The sequence below is a fragment of the Cyprinodon tularosa genome, unplaced genomic scaffold, assembly GCF_016077235.1.
Source record: "Cyprinodon tularosa strain WSP-4 unplaced genomic scaffold, ASM1607723v1 ctg565, whole genome shotgun sequence".
NCBI classification, from domain to species: domain Eukaryota; kingdom Metazoa; phylum Chordata; class Actinopteri; order Cyprinodontiformes; family Cyprinodontidae; genus Cyprinodon; species Cyprinodon tularosa.
Genome location: NW_024039302.1, coordinates 395,650 through 412,546, shown reverse-complemented (window position 1 = coordinate 412,546; position 16,897 = coordinate 395,650).

Genomic DNA, 16,897 nt, shown 5'->3' with positions numbered 1-16,897 from the left:
TCCGTAAGAACTTTGAGCGACGGCTGGATAGACAGAGAAAACGGGACTCATGTTGCTTGAGAAGACCTCTTCTCCCAGAATCCAGTTAGTGTGGGTTTATCCAGAGGTAGACACTCGTTGGAGGGCGGACAGGTTAAGACTTGGTTGGATCCTGAGGAGCTATTGAGCGGACTGTCACTTGGGAATCCAGGAGGACTTGAACGGAACTTGTGGAGGTTAATCCCCTGCTCAGTGTGAGACTCAAACAATGCTTCCAGGGGAAGAAGGCCAAACGTCCAGCTTGCAGGAAGGCTTCCCAAAACTGGCAAACACTGTGGCATCGAGGTAGTGACAGTCCACCGCTCAAATAGTCCTCAGTAATGAGCCAACTAGCCGCAGGTGTGTGGGAGGACCAACGAGAACAGGGCGCCACATGGTGGTGGAGGGAGGGAACAACACAAAAACACAACCCACACAAACTGGATTCCTAACACTCTCAAGTGAGCAGCAGTGTTTCTCACGCCCTCCGAGCCGGACCTAGACGCCTAGCATGGACCCCAATCAATAGACACAGGTGGCCGGTTGACTGTTGACTTTTGTGACAAAGCTTTTGGCCACTAGGGGCGCGAGAACTTTAACGTCTAGCATCCCTAGTGGCCAAAAATTACATGGTGTGCCTCTAACTTTATTCTTTATCAAATTTTTTTCAAAACTTTATATTTTTAAACTTAATCTTTAGTTTTTATTTCTTTCAGATTGAGTTTTATAAATTGTAATTTTTTTCGACAGTTTTTTTTTTATCCCACTAGTTGCGTTCAAGGTGAACATCGCCTCGTCTGGAATATGTCTGAAAGGTCCTGACTGTGCTGATGGGCGCGGTTAAACATCGGTTATGAGGCCGGTCAGAGCTGCCCGCAGCTCTTTTCTTTTCTTCTGTTCCCCCATGAAAAAACATGGTCATAAAATTGTAATTAGGCCTGGACTTTGACTAGGCCATTATAGCTATCTGTTTAGAGTTGTAGAATAAAGGAAATGAGCCCCCACTGTGGCAACTATGTGCTCAGAGTAATGTGCCATGTTGTTTTCTGTCTTTTTATCTATATACCGTATTTTCATGACCATAAGGCGCACCGTACTAAAAGGCGCACTCTCAGTTATGTGTGCCATTACTGTATTTAACACACACATAAGGCGCACCGGACTATAGGGCGCAGGTTTTATATACAGGTACATGTCCTCTACTACGTTTAAGTACCTCTACTGCGTATTTAAAAATAGAGCGGGAGCAAAACTGATTATGTTTTTGCTTTATTCATGTATTTATTACAAAGTATTAATCAAACCTGGGAGCTGGCAGGGAGACAGACACAGCGCTGATGACACAGAGCGCTGTGATCACTCCTCTGAAACAGTTTATTGACGCATAAATTAACTTAAAATGCAGAAATCTGCCGGCAGAATATGTTCGCTTTTATTATCCTGCTGCCTGCAGTTTGGATTATTTAGAATAAAAACACCTACCAGCTGCCGCGGTGAACCGCGAGAAGGCGACCCGGCCAGAGGCTGCTGTTGAATGGATTCCTACTGTCGGCGCACCGCTGGTATGTGGGGGTCTGAGCGGCTCCGACAGGAAAAATATTGGAAGGTGGGATGGTAATCTGGATGAACTGACTTCACTGATTAAGTTTTCAGGTTGACTTCTCACTTAAAAACATATTAAAACTACTTTATTCCCACTGATCACAGCAAATATAGCTGCAAGGCAGAGAAAGGATAGTGAAGCTCCGCCCAACGCGCGTCAGACACACTTTTGCACCGCGCAGCCAGAGCAGCAAAGCTGCTTCAGCCGCGCGTCAGAACTAACTGGAACAAGCAGCAAAAAGGAAGCAGCAGACGCGATTTTGCTGCTCTTGCTGCATCCGGTGTGAACGCAGCCTTACTTTGAACGGCCGCTTCACACCGATGTCGAGCGGTTGAAGTTCCTTTGTCAGACTTCCCAGAATAACAGCGAGCACAGCGTTCATTTGTTCCACCATGTTTTTCACATCGGCTGTGAGATGGGCACGCATGGAGTCACAGATTAACAGCGATGGTGATGCGTGGAAAAAACACCTGGTCTCCTTACATTCACCTCCCTCAGCCACTCTTTCATCATCTCCTCAATGAGGAGATGAGGAGTTCTGCATAAAGCACATACCTGTTCTTTTATACACAATCCACGCCCACACTTCCACCTTTAACGTTCTCATGGTGGTCTCAACAACATGCGCAGTAACAACACACACAGGGCGCGCCGCACTATAGGGTAGCGCCGCAATTTTTGAGGGGAAAGTCGCGAAAATACGGTAAGTGTAAGATAAAGAGGTAATTTTTTTTCCTCATCTGACCAAAGCTGTTATGGTTCTCCCCTTTTGGACTTTACTTTTTCAGTATCTATGTCATTGTGTTTTGTTCATCTTTGGTTTATTTTCTATTATATGTAAGCAGTCACTCTCTGTTGCTCCATTGTGCCTGTCTCCTTTCCCTTGGCTCCCTTCTAGTCTCTTCCATCCACACCTGCTTCATATCATCTGATTACCCCAGTCTTTGTTCTGTCTCCCGTATATACTCTCCCTGTGCAGTTCTTTAGTGCTGGTTCGTCGCTTGGCTCCTCATTTTTTATCTAGTATTTTGTTTTTGGATTTTGTTTCTGTTGCCTTTTTGATTTTATTAAACCTGCAAAAACTAATCTCTGCATTTGGCTCCTCAACCAACCTCCACCCTCATGCCGACAAAAGCTCCTTCATCCCCATGTTCGCTAACTTCTATAGAACCTCTACTGTAAATTTAGTTCAATTCAGTTTATTCATATAGTCCTAAATCACAACACTAACCCTAAAGTCCCTTTGCTGAGATAAGTCAATCAAATCATCCGATCAGAATGTTTAAATGTTGTTATTGTTGTTGTTTCTTTCGCCTAAGGGAAACCAGATGATCGGATCATTGTCTTTGCGGGATTTGTTCCTTCTGGATGACAGACAGTAAAAATATGCTTACATTGTGTTATTTCTACAGTAACCCGTCACACCAAGTATGAAGCAGCAGCAGTGGAGACATAAAACTCCCTTTGAACAGGAAGAAACCTCCAGCAGAATTTTTTCATTTTTTAGGAATGACCTGAATGACTGAGAATCTTCACCAGCAATTCATAAAACACTTCATCTTTACAATTTCAAACAACAACCTGATTCTATACCAGACTGACGACTCTTGTCTAGATATAACAATTTCTGGGTATAGAATGCTGCCGTGCAATTCATGATCCATGTTAGGCGGAAAACTTTGATTTCTAGATTTCAAATAAACTTTTTTATGAATTGATGCCTTACCTTATACAAAAGTTTCTCACAAAAGTTGTGAAACTAGCAAAGGTTAAAAAAGCAGACAAACAAACTAACAGCAACGGTTTTAGGTATCCAAGGTTTCCATCCTAGCAAATCAGCAAATCCTTCCTGATCTACTATGAATTATTCATTACACACAGATCAATCAATTGTCAAAAGACAAAAACATTCTTACTTTAGTAATTTTTCTCTTTATTTGTAAGAATTTGCCCCTTGGTTACCGTTGCTCAGGGGTCAAAGTAGATTTAAATTCTTGGCGGGATTTTCAAATATTTGTTAAATTAAATTCAGTTGTTTTTTTTTTTTGTTTTTTGCGCCATTTTAGGCCCCGTCCACACGGAGTCAAACCCTGGCCTAAACGCACAAATTTTTCACCAAACCAGCCTCTCATCCATACGAAGCCGGCGTTTCGGGGGTCTGTAAACGATCTTTTTTTTATTCAGCCTTCAGAGTGGGAAGATTTTGAAACGCCGTTTTCGCGTTTCCATCTTTAAGCTCTAACCGCATTTTTTTTCTTACACGCATGCGTCATAGCATCGCCTCTAAACACGCATGCGCGACACAGTATCACAACAACAATGGCGCCGTACTGTGTTGAATGGTTGCTGCTCATGCTACTCACCCTGCTGTCGGGCTTACAACAGAATCTTCTTCTTCTGGAATATCTCCAGGAAGAATAGAGCAATATCGACCACATAGTTCAGCACCTGAATTTGACTGAACCACGAAAATGGACCCACAGGGCAACCATGTATAAATATTAGTGCGCATGCCCAACATTTCGTTGCCTATTTTTGCTTCGGCACCACAGCGCCACGTACAGGCCTGGCATACATTTTGCAGCGTTTTCATGCATTCGTGTGGTCGCTCACATTTATTTTACGTCTCCGTCTTTACGGCAAACGTTCTGGAAAATATTAGCGTTTCGTGTTCGTTTTGACTTCGTGTGGACGGGGCCTAAGAACACGTCATCTCGAGGCATTTTTAAAGATATTCAATCAGATCAAGGTCAGAGTGGTTCAAAATTTTTTATGTAACAAAAAAAACCAAGCATGCATGGAGCGACAGTGGAGAGGAAAAAGTCCCTTTTAACAGGAAGAAACCTCCAGCAGAACCAGGCTCAGAGTGCACAGTTTTTTTTTAGATTTAGACTAATATAACCAATTAAGAGAGAAAGAGAGAGACATATATATGTGTGTGTGTTCTCTTCGTCCTCTGGCATGGGAGCTGCCTTGGAGCTCGTCTGCCTGGCTGTGTGTTTCCTGGACGGGGCCGCCTTTTACAGCTGCTTTTTGTATCTCTGCTTCTGTCTCCTTGAACCCCAGTCGGCCTCGGCAGATGGCCGCTCACACTGAGCCTGGTTTTGCTGGAGGTTTCTTCCTGTTAAAAGGGAGTTTTTCCTCTCCACTGTCGCTACAAGCATGCTTAGTGTGGGGGATTGTATTTGAGTCAATGAGTCAATGCAATCAACTGGTTTTCCTTAGATAGAAAACTTTGTATCAATTTGACTGTATGATCTGGTTGAACTGTAAAGTGCCTTGAGATGACATGTGTTGTGAATTTGGCGCTATATAAATAAACTGAATTGAATTGAATTGTGTATATCATATGCACGCATCCCTACACTTCTTTATATGAGCGGATGCGTCTGTGTTTGTTCCAGGTTTGTTGTGTAACACTTTATTACATTACAGTACTGTTGCTGCCAGCATATCTGCATTTGTCCTGGCAAACCTGTTAGCAGGAAAACTCATCCATCAAATGCCGTCATCCACCCCGTATAGAGTGACAAACTTAATCCCACCCCCCTTTTACAGTGTTGACAGATGATGCGACTGTTGTGGTCATTAAAGCCCCCTAAAAAAAAACACACAAATGTCTGAGGAGCAAACAGCTCTGCAGCCTCAGTGTCTACAAATGTTCCCGTTTTATTCCTGTTGTGGCTGGCAGACGCTTACATGCACTGTAAGTTCCAGAGCAACGAGGCCTGCTTGTGTTACATACTTTCGTGAGCCGCCTCCCTGACAACTGGCAACAAAGGGTCCATTGAGCAGAGGCAGCGAAGAGAGGCTTTGATGGGTAATCTGCATGTGATTGTAGAGAGAAACTGGAGCTGGGTTAAAGGAAACAGGTGCAACTCATTACAATATCCCCATTTCTCTTTACTGCTGGATTTCCTCCTGCTTTCCTCCTCTTCTTTCACTTGCTTTATCGCCTCTGTTTGCCTTTTTTCTGCAAACGAGTCAAATTCCCTAGAGAGGAAGGTCTACACACGCAGCCTTCAGTCGCTCCAAACTCACGGGTCACACATCAAAGTTGTGTGCAATATGTCATTGTAACTTAGGACCTTACAACACAGCTACAGCTTTGCCCTTTGCAGGTCATCACAGCACGATGTGATCAGCTCAAAATCCCATCTCTCTGAACAAGGACTGCAGTACACGGTGCAAAAATACAGAAAGCCTAAGAGGTTTGTAATGCGCCATGTTTGTGGTAATAATTCCAGTATTTGAAGTGTTAGGCTTTATTTCAGCATTCTAATGCACAGGCGGGTCAATCTGTGTGACCACGGGGGGTATACATTTAGGAGATGATCCACCCAGGGTGAGAGCTTTTTGCACTGCGTCCTCAAAAGCATGATTTAAAAAAAGGCAATCGGCCAAATCCATACAAATAAATCACAAAAAATAAGCAGCTCAATGCTTAAAAAAAGAGAAACAAGTGAATGTTTGGCATTGATGGAAAATCATAAGCAGATTTTTTTTTTTTTTTGTCTTTCTTTTGTAAAGATTAATAAACAGATTCTAGCAGGGGCTACCGTTTCTGTTAGCTGATCCCGGTGTTACACAACTGATAATTTCGTTGGTGATTTAGCGACTGGTGGCAGTTCTGTTGAGCTATGGATTTCCCTCTGTGCCAAAGACCGTCTGCTGGAAACAGCAGCAGGATGCTTTAGACGACACACAGTTTTATTCACTCATATCTGACTTGACTGGTGCTTTTATTGTTCTGCATGGTGTTTGCTAATGGGTTGTAATATTGAGTAAGAAGCTCAGCAAAATATTGCAGCTTTTTTTTTGTCATTGCTTCTTTTTAATTTCCCTGTCCTCTCTTCGACCTCTTATTTCAGACTTAGAGCTTATGGACGGATATTTTAGCATCATCCAAACAGCCGGATGAAAAACGTGTCATACAGATGTTGTTTGACTCCCGTTTGACTGCATAGTCTGATAAATTTCTGCAAGGTGCCCAGAAAGAGAAATGTACTTTTATAGCACACATCAGTAGCAAAACAAGTCAACTGATAAAAATGACAAAAAAATTTGGAAAAGGACAGAGAAGTTTGACTACAGACAGTTAATGATTTGGTTAACAGTTTAAATTAGCATCGTCAGGTTATATACCTTAACAAAAATACCGAAAACCCTTTGATCTGGATGAAATATGGTTAATAACACCCAGCGTACATCCTGGTAGTGTTTGGATGACCATTTTTGAGCCTAAATAGAATTCCAGCGCTGGGCAGAATGAGCAGAAATAAACCGATGTGGCGCCATCTTCTGGCAATGAACAGATAGCGACTATTAGCAGTCATCAAGGGCGGATCCAGGATTTTTCAAATGGGGGTGCACACCTAAGGGTCATGGGGTCAAGGGTCACGGGGTCACGGGTCAAGACAATGTGAGGCTAAAAGACCAAAGAATACCATCTTCACTCTTTCACACTACCGTAATTATTCATCCAAGGGTTTTTAATTGATAATTTAATGGATGAACATAAGTAGAATTAGCATGATTACATTATTGTAATCAAAAAAGGATCTCTCGGTTTTTAAAGTATGCACAAGGTTAAAAGGTCGTTTGAAGAAAAAAATTATCATTATCAACAATTAATCAAACAAGGAGTTTCTTTATTTCCAGAAATAACATTTACACAGAACGTGAAATAAAAAAAATCCAAGGACTTGGGTTCAAGTAAGACAAAGGAGTTTTGAATATATTTTAACAAGATAAACTGTTGAAAAACAAAAAAAACAAAGTTAAACCAGACAAAGAATATTGTTATTTTATTTTGTAGTGTGTATTTTTGAAAAATAAAATAACTTGTATGCATGTCAATGGCAACTAATGTTGCTTATTTTTGTTAATTGTACACTCTTTTTATTACTTATCAAACACTGCAATTTTCATAACTTCCTCATTACTGGTTAAAGTATTCCTACAATTGCATTATTTTGCAACTTTAAACAACTTGTTTATCAACAATCAACAATGTTGATAATGTTTTCTCATTATCAACATTTTCTAGCAATCATCATACCTTTTATCTGTGTCTCCAATATCTGAACGTTCATACAGGTCAACGCTGTGGTCATTTTCTGTAGTTGTGCCAGGTCCAGTGAAGAACAGAAAACAAGATATAAACATTTCAATCTGTGTTATTTAGATTATAGACATAAGCCTATAGATAATAAAGTGATAAAGTTGGTTTCTACTTACCCTTCTGTCGGATTGGACCAGAATCTTAAAAGAGATGGTTGTCTGGTTTTCTTGTTTGGCCTTAAATCTTCCAGGTCTCCTTGTGCTCGCTTCGATGCCATTGTGGTATCACTGAATCGCGTCGTGTTGCAACGCCGCGTTATTACAGCGTGTTGCAATTCAAATTCATGCCGATATCCGGTGTCTGAACCGTCGCGTTGGCGTCATCGCGTTTCCAGATGACTGGTAATGGCTACTAATCTTAATTCTACGAAGGATGTTTGGGCTTTTGGCCTCTTAAAAAAAGTACTTTTGGTCTCCCAAAGGGGGGTGCGCGCATACCCCGCGCCCCTGCCTGAATCTGCGCCTGGTCATGCAAAGCTCTGAGTGGTCCAACTGATATTAGTTAAATAAACTGATCTACAGCAACTTTGGAGCAAAGTTCTAGTCAAACCTTTCTAGAGTCTCCTATCAGAACATCAAGAAAGAATAACATTTCAGATCTTTAACATAAAACAGCATCAGAAGAACCAATCTATTCATCTAATTAAAATATTGTTTCTACTTAGACTAAGGATAGCATTGCTATGACTATAGCATTAGTATAAATAAGGTTTACTACATCAACTAAGCAGCAACAACTGAACACATGGACAGCTTTAGCTCTGATTCCATTAACACAACATATATTGTAAAAAAAAAAATGGTGCAACTTAAATTAAGGTAATAAACCACAAGATCTTTATCTGTTTTTAAGTAGAGGTGACTTAGAAAATTTAACAAATAAACTACAAATTGGAAGAATCTCCAACTCCAACCTTTAAGTTTGCAACAATAAGCAAATTCTCTGCTCACGAACCACCAAGGCAGTTCTCATCAACTGGGTCAACTTTACACTTTCTTTGTTCAGAAAATAGACTTTTAGTTGATAAGCAGCATCTCTTTAGCCGCAAATGTTGTTTGACCATTAAAAAAACTGTTGGGTTCAAAAATGTAGGTTCGTAAAAGAAGGAATGAATACACAGTAAGGAATTTTCAACAACAGCTTCCTGCAGGAGGGGAGAAAGAGCTCCACCCAACACTCCAACACCCTCTCTCTGACCCCCCCCCCCTCCTTGCAATGCCTTATTTATTAACAGAACATAACACATGGTTACAAAAGAGAGTATTGTTCTGACAGGACAGTTGATCAGTTCATAAGACAGGATGTTCTCCTCTTGACTGAATCACAAGGCAGAGTGAAGCATCTCATTTCTACAATGTTTCATATGAACACACATTCATTTTATAATCATCATTGAATAAACCTAACAAAAACACTGAGCCTGTGTCTCAAAAGCCAGTTCTACCGGGGTACCGGCCCCCCTGGCCCCTGTTGGCCCCTCCTGGCCTTTTTTCCACACTTCACTGGGAGGTGCTAATTAGCCTAGCCATGGTAGACTATATCCTTGTTTACTCCTGTGCATGCGTGTAGCATCGTGTTGTCATTGTAAATACAAAACAAAGAGGTTTATTTCCTAAGAAACTGAACTAAAAGAGTAAAACACAGTAAAAACAAATAAAACACCAGCAGGAAGCTGCAATCTTCAAAAAAAAACATTGAGTGCAAATAGAGTGAGTTACGGACCAATTAATGTTGTGCCAATTAATAATCAAAAGCCTGGTTGCTGACCGGACTTTTCCTTTCAGGTATTTGTGCTCATATGCTTCATTCAGGTCACGTTTTGCAAACATAACTTATGCTGCTTATAGATTAAACATCACTTCAGACTTCTTCTGTAACTATCCTGTAATAAACTCTCATTTATAACATGCTAACTAAAGTTTTCAGGGTGTAAGATAGAGAGCCTTCTCTTGTTTGGTAGCTTTCTGTTTACCCACCGTTTTGACTTTGAGATTTATCTGCTGGGACGTCCAGCTGAAAACACCTAACCTGACTTTTTTGCTCCGCATATCCATCTGGAAACCTTCAGTTGAAGTAATTTTGGGAAGGGGCGGAAATACTGGTTAGCTGATTGGCCTATGTTGGTGATAGACGGGCCAAATAAACCAATCAGATCAACAAGGCATATGACGTACTAACAGAGCGACGACTAAAACACAACCACAAGCCAGGCTACTCTTGCCGAAACCAGTCGGGAGAAGAGCAAAAACATCTTTTCCTCTGAGAAAAGCCTCCAGAGCAGTGTTTTTGCTCTTCTTTCAGTGAAGAAATACTCTGTAATTCCGATAAAACTTGCTCGATAGCCACGCTAACGCTAGTTTAATCGGCTGAAGCCGCCATGTTCTTTAGACTGAACTGTCGCGCTTCTCGTTGCGTCACACCTCAACGCGCCTCAAAGCCAACGCTGATTGGACGTTCGTTTGGTGAACGGCTCCAAATTTTCTTTAACGGAGAGTCTCCAGACTGATCTGCGAGTGAAACCTTGAAAGCTCGCGAGATCAGGATGGTCTCACGAGGCTAGAAAACACCAGCAACTGTCGCCAATGAAGATGCTGATATTTTCCAGGTACAACATTATCTAAGATTGGTCTGGCTGTCTGAACTGCGGCTTTTTGAGGAATTAATTTTAGTCACTTTCTTGCCTGCAGCCAGAGATGGCAAAAGTACTCACTTTCCGTACTTGAGTAAAAGTACAGATACTTGTGTTAAAAAATACTCTGGTAAAAGTGGAAGTACTGATTAAACTTCTTTACTCAAGTAAAAGTAACAAAGTACAGGCTTGTAAATGTACTTAAAGTATAAAAGTAAAAGTAGAAACCACTTTTTTCATGCCGTTGCCTACATTTTAAATGGATGTCTGCCAATAGGACTAGATCTCCGTTGTGTTCATTTTCAATCATCTCGTCGTCCATGCTACTATGCTAACGCCACCGCCACCAAGCTGCAATGATTTGCCGCCAATGAATACCGCCGAATCTGTCGATTCATCTTGTAGTGGTGCGTCAAATGCAACGTAGATTCCCATCCAATTAGATTGAATTTGGTATTGATGACGTGAAAAATAATAACGGTAACTCCATTGAAATGATTCAAAACTAAAGTAACGAGCCAATTTTTTAAAATGTAAGGAGTAGAAAGTACAGATATTTGTGTAAAAATGTAAGGAGTAGAAGTAAAAAGTCGCCATAAAAATAAGTAGTAAAGTAAAATAAAAATCATAAGAAAAATCTACTTGAGTACAGTAACGAAGTATTTGTACTTCGTTACTTCCCATCTCTGCCTGCAGCAGAGGATTTTATAAATTGAGATGATTCATTTGGGAGAAGTTCTCATGGGAAATCTCTTTAAAATAAAACGCATAATTATAAGTGAGCCTTTCGATAATGTTTTAATTATTAAAATCTCCCTCTATATGTGATCAGTGAGAGTAATAATGGAAGTAACCATAAGATCAGCACTTGATGGCTATGCCGTATTGTGCATGCATTGATAGCAGGTATGTGCATTTCTTGAGCTAATGAATCTTTTGTGTGTGCCTAATTTTTCCTAATGAGCAGTCGCTATATCTCCATGTCAACAGCTGGAAAGAGGCCCTGAGGTTACCTCTCTTTGTTTTTCTTTTTATAAGGCTTCATCGTCTTTGACATAAAAGCTGGATTGAAGCTGTTAATTGATATCTCATCCCCATCTTCTGTTCTTCTTTATCTCGTCCTTCAGCTCTCCTTCTTATCAACACGCCATCAGAATAAGGAGTCATTAAACTGCAGCTCTCCTGTCAATAACCTACGGAAATATTTTTTAACAACAGAAAAAAGGAAACACACCGATGTGGTTTTTGCTCCGCACGAAGGTGAACTAATGGTTATCATCTCAGCAGACGAAGAGAGGTGACTCCTAGGAGAGGAAAAGGGAGCCATTATTAATGATCAGAATCTGTTTATGATGAGAGAATCATGTTAGCGCGGTTCAAAGCGTCCAACAACACATTCCAAAGTGTGTGTTTCATGCAGGGTGTGATATCTCTTCCTGCCCTGCCACACCTCCACCGCAGATTAGCCCTGTCAATGTGTGCGAGGGAGGAAAGGAAAACAACCTTGCACTAACAAAACCATTATTAGTTCATTATGAATTAGAGAGCCCACATCTGCAACTAATACGTGGCCAGGTGGGATTTGTGAAGAGAGTACAGTGTAGAGTTTGTTCCACTAATGCATTATAAACACTGCTTGGACGTGCAGCCTTTGAGGTTCTGGTTACACTTAATATGGACCTTGATGCTGCTCGGATATAATGTTTCTCACATGGATGAACATTTTAAAATTAAACAATCTAGGATGAAACAAAGCGGCACCTTTGTTTTAGCTCACAGATGGCCTCCATTTTTTTTCTTTGTGTTGTTCTAGAACAAAAAATCCCCCCCTTTTTTTTTTACTCCTCATGTTTTTTTTTTTTCGCAGCCAGGAAAAGATGAAGGACTCATTTTACTTAGTCTCAGCATTCATCTGGATTCCCTTTTAGCTTCGTTGCCCTGTCAACTGTGTGACTATCAGGGTGGGTAAAAGGCCATTTTCCCAGGCTGCTCAGGCAGATTTTGGCTTGAAAGAGAAGCGCCGCAATGAGAGAAAAGGGACATCAAAATTGCCCCCCTTGTCATCGGGCCGTGGTATGATGCCCATTTGCCTTTCTCCGAGTGATCCGTCAGCAGGCCTTGATCAAAAAGGGATACGTCTTCAAGCATCCCCTCCCACCTCTTTCCAAGAGATGAGTGTTCCTCACTGTCACACTGCAATCACTTCCTGTGGGCCAGGAAGCCCCAAACAAAGGCCTGCCTCTTTCTCCCGAAGAGTGTGAGCGCTGAAAAAGGAGTACAACACATATTTATGAGATTATCTGGCATCTCGTGTTTCATTATTGTGAAAGAAAGAACTGTTCCAGCCTCACAGAGTTGAACCATGTGACACCAGGAATTGCTTGCTGCTGTTACTGTCTTTTCTAAAAGATTGCTTTCTTTTTTTCAGATGTGGGGGCTTCTTTTGGCTGATGATGTTTAGAAACAAGTTACACTGAATAAGTGTGGGGAAAAAGATGCAAATACGTATTAGAAATGCAGAAAAGCACACTGTAGGGCAGGCATCCCCAAAGTCGGTCCTCATGTTCAGCTGTCCTGCAGGGTTTTAGAGGTTTCCCTGCTTTAGCACAGCTAATGATGATGATTGCAGTTGAGCAAAAGCCTGTTAAACAGCTTTCAATTAAAATCAGCTGTGCTGGAGCAAGGAAACCTCTAAAACCTGCAGGACAGGGGGCCTCGAGGACCGACTTTGGAGATGCGTGCTGTAGGGGAATAGAAAATGATGCGTCAAGATACTGAGTATAAAAATGTACTAATGGTACTTAAAGGGACAGTTTGTAACTGTAGCTTTAAAGGAATAGTACACCCAAAACATGATTAGCCTTCATTTTCTACTCACCCCCATGCTGTACAACACTCTGGAGTACTTTTTTGATATCTCAAATGCATCTGGAGATCTGGGAGGCTTCTTGCTGTCTGCTGACATTCAAATAATGGAGGTCTATGGCGCCCGAGGCAGAAAGGTCCATAAAAGTCCACAAAAAACGTGTCAATATTCCTCCATACTGCTCGTCCAATGTATTCCAAGTGTCCTGAGTGGGTAGCGTCCAGAATTTACTCGAAACGAAGTGATTTAGAATGTTTTTAGAGCATAAACAGTAGTGTATAGGATTTCCTGAAAGCGCGTTCACGAGTCTACGGAAACCGCGGCAGACCAAACCAGATGAAAGTGCGCATTCAGCGTCTGCTCTGCCTATAATGCAAGCGTAGAAGAAGAAATGTGCTGTTTACCTGTGCAAAGAAAGAAACAACGAAAGAAAAATGTCTGAGGACTTCAGTGTTGAGGAAGAGCATGAGTTCTTTGCCGAGCTGAATGCGCACTTTCATCTGGTTTGGTCTGCCGCGGTTTCCGTAGACTCGTGAACGCGCTTTTAGGAAATCCTATACACTACTGTTTATGCTCTAAAAACATTCTAAATGACTTCGTTTCGAGTAAATTATGGACGCTACCCACTCAGGACACTTGGAATACATTGGACGAGCAGTATGGAGGAATATTGACACGTTTTTTGTGGACTTTTATGGACCTTTCTGCCTCGGGCGCCATAGACCTCCATTATTTGAATGTCAGCAGACAGCAAGAAGCCTCCCAGATCTCCAGATGCATTTGAGATATCAAAAAAGTACTCCAGAGTGTTGTTCAGCATGGGGGGGAGTAGAAAATGAAGGCTAATCATGTTTTGGGTGTACTATTCGTTTAAGTACCGTAGATTATTGGTACTTAAATTCAATGATACCTGAGCTCATCAATCAATGGTACCTGAGCGTCGCTCTGGTGCACCATGATTTTTGATATAATTGATTTTTTATTAGCAAAAATAGAGTATTGCTTTAATAAATAAATACTCTGCAAACATCTAATAACATCACATCAAAAATTAAAAGCAACGCTGGATGTTCATAGGCGCAACATAAGAGTGTGGTACAGTTCCAGACATGTACCCTTAGGTGTCCACCTCCTACTCTTTCAATCTTTCTTCACCAATTACATAAAAGGACTTTGAAAAGTGTTACTGCGATGCTTCAAAATGTAAAACAGATTTTTCAAAGGCTGAAATCCTTTTGGAGGGCACTTTAAAAAACATAAAACAGGTTGATAATTTGATTTTACTCAGGCCGCTGTAGTCTAAAAGTAAAATAAGCTGATATTTGGCGGAATTTCGTCAATGGTTAGGAAAACCAAGCAGCTGAAAAGAAGTAATGCTTTCACTTTCAAAAGCAGCAATATTACTCCCATTTGTTCCGCTAATAGCACTCCAAGGCCAAACACTGAATGCTTGGGGTCGCAGGAGCAAGAAAAGGACAAGCATGCTAAGGAAAAATCTTTCCCACCACAAATAATGGTGGAAATTAAGAAAAACACAGCCGCATTGGATGCCTGCAATGCTGTTTGTGTGCCTGTGTGACACAGTCAGACTCAGTTTCACTGAGATCATCTGAGGCAAAAGCCCAGAGGTCCAGAGGAAAAGAAACGATCAATGCCCTGAAGGAAATGCCCTTATTTTGACTTTCTCTCAAGTTTAATTTTAACTTCCTATTCAGACAATGTGCGCAGTTCTGCAAGGCAGAAAGCTATGATACAACACCCATCTCCTAAAAATGAATGTTCTGATGCTGCTAGCCAATTAAATATGGAAAATGTGTTTAGTCACACAATGAAAACTCAAATTTTATTATTAAAATACATTCATTATTATGCACTACATTGATAATTGGCAGACTCTTTGGAGAAAAACTGGTCTGATTCGGAGAGACGGTATCCATCCCGCTTTGGAAGCTGCAGCTCTTCTTTCTAAGAATCTGGCCTAATATATTTTTCCTCCAAAACCCTGACAGCCTAGGGTGCAGACCAGGAAGCAGAGTCATAGTTTAACACACGTCTCTGCGGCTTCTCTATTGTTACCCAATCATTACTCCATCCAGAGAGTTTCTTGCCCACGACCAAAATCAAATAAATTAGAAAAGAATCGTAAAGGAGTGAATCATGATAATCGAAAATGGCTCAAATTGGAGTAAAAGTTAAAACAATTAAATGTGGTTTATCTAACATTAGAAATCTTTCCTCAAAAAGTCGGGCTGTTAATAACGTGATTTGTCATGATTAGAATGATTTATGTTGTCTTACAGAAACCTGGCTGCAGCAAGAGAATAATGTGAGCATCAATGAGGCAACTCCTAGTTATTTAACTTTTCACATACCAAGAAATTCTGGGCGAGGAGGAGGAGTAGCAACAATCTTCCAGTCTGACTTACTGATTACTCCCAAAACAGTTAATACCTACAACTCTTTTGAACATTTAACCCTTAATTTCCCTCATTGAAATAGCAAAGAAACAAAACCTCTTCTTTTTGTAACTTTGTATCGTCCACCAGGTCCTTACTTTTCAGAGTTCCTTTCTGATTTGGTGTTACATACTGACAGGGTCATCATAGTGGGAGATTTTAACATCCATGCTGACACTGAAGGCGATAGCTTAAGAGCAGCCTTTAATGCTATCTGAGACACTATTGGCTTTGTTCAAAATGTGAATAGTCCCACACATTCTCATCTTCATACTTTGGATCTTGTGCTGAAATCTGGCAAAGAATGTGAAGAAATAACAGCTTTTGCTCACAACCCTGTCCTCTCTGACCCCTTTTTAATAACCTCCAGGAGTACTTTAACAGAGTTCCCCTCCCCCAAAAGAAGGTTTCACTTTAGCAGATCGTTCTTAGATAATGCAGTTATATAATATAAAGAATTTGTTGCACATTTTATCTTCTCCTTATCACAGAAGAATACTACAGAGGGCAACCATTTAATTTATTCCCCTTCACAAACTAATAGTTGTATTGCTGGGGTTTCTCTAACATAGCCTTGTTAACAAAGAAGAACTTAAAAAACAGAAAGCTGGCTAAAATGTTAGGAAACTGGAGAGAAAATGGTTAAACAGTTTATTGCGATATAAAATTAGAATTTATGAAACAAGCAGCATATTTCTCCTCATTGATATTGATGACAATAAGAATAATCCAAGATTTCTTCTTAATTCAGTTGCCAAACCATCCAGAGCCATAGATCTCTTGAACTGTCTCTCCCACCTGCTCTTAGCAGTAATAATTTTATGGAATTCTTAAAAAATACCATGACCTTGATTAAGAGTCTCAATTTAAGACATAAAAAACTAATTATAATTAAATAATAAATTTAATATAAGTCGAAATATATTGATATATCTTTTTTAGATGTGCAAGATAAATATTTAATCTTTAATGACGAGTAAAGCGTCATTTAATTTTTCGTCTGATGATGGTGATGAATTTCCGCGCTAGAATGAAAAAATGTTTGCCCATTGTTTATTGATCATTAAAAGTTGTATTTGGCAGCAGCTCCTCTGCTATACCATGGTACAGGAGAGCTCAGAGCGTCACTCTGATGCGCCTTGAGGAGACAGGAACTGTGGTCACAGTTGTGGTGTGGGTGACTGACAGGCCGAGTCGTGGG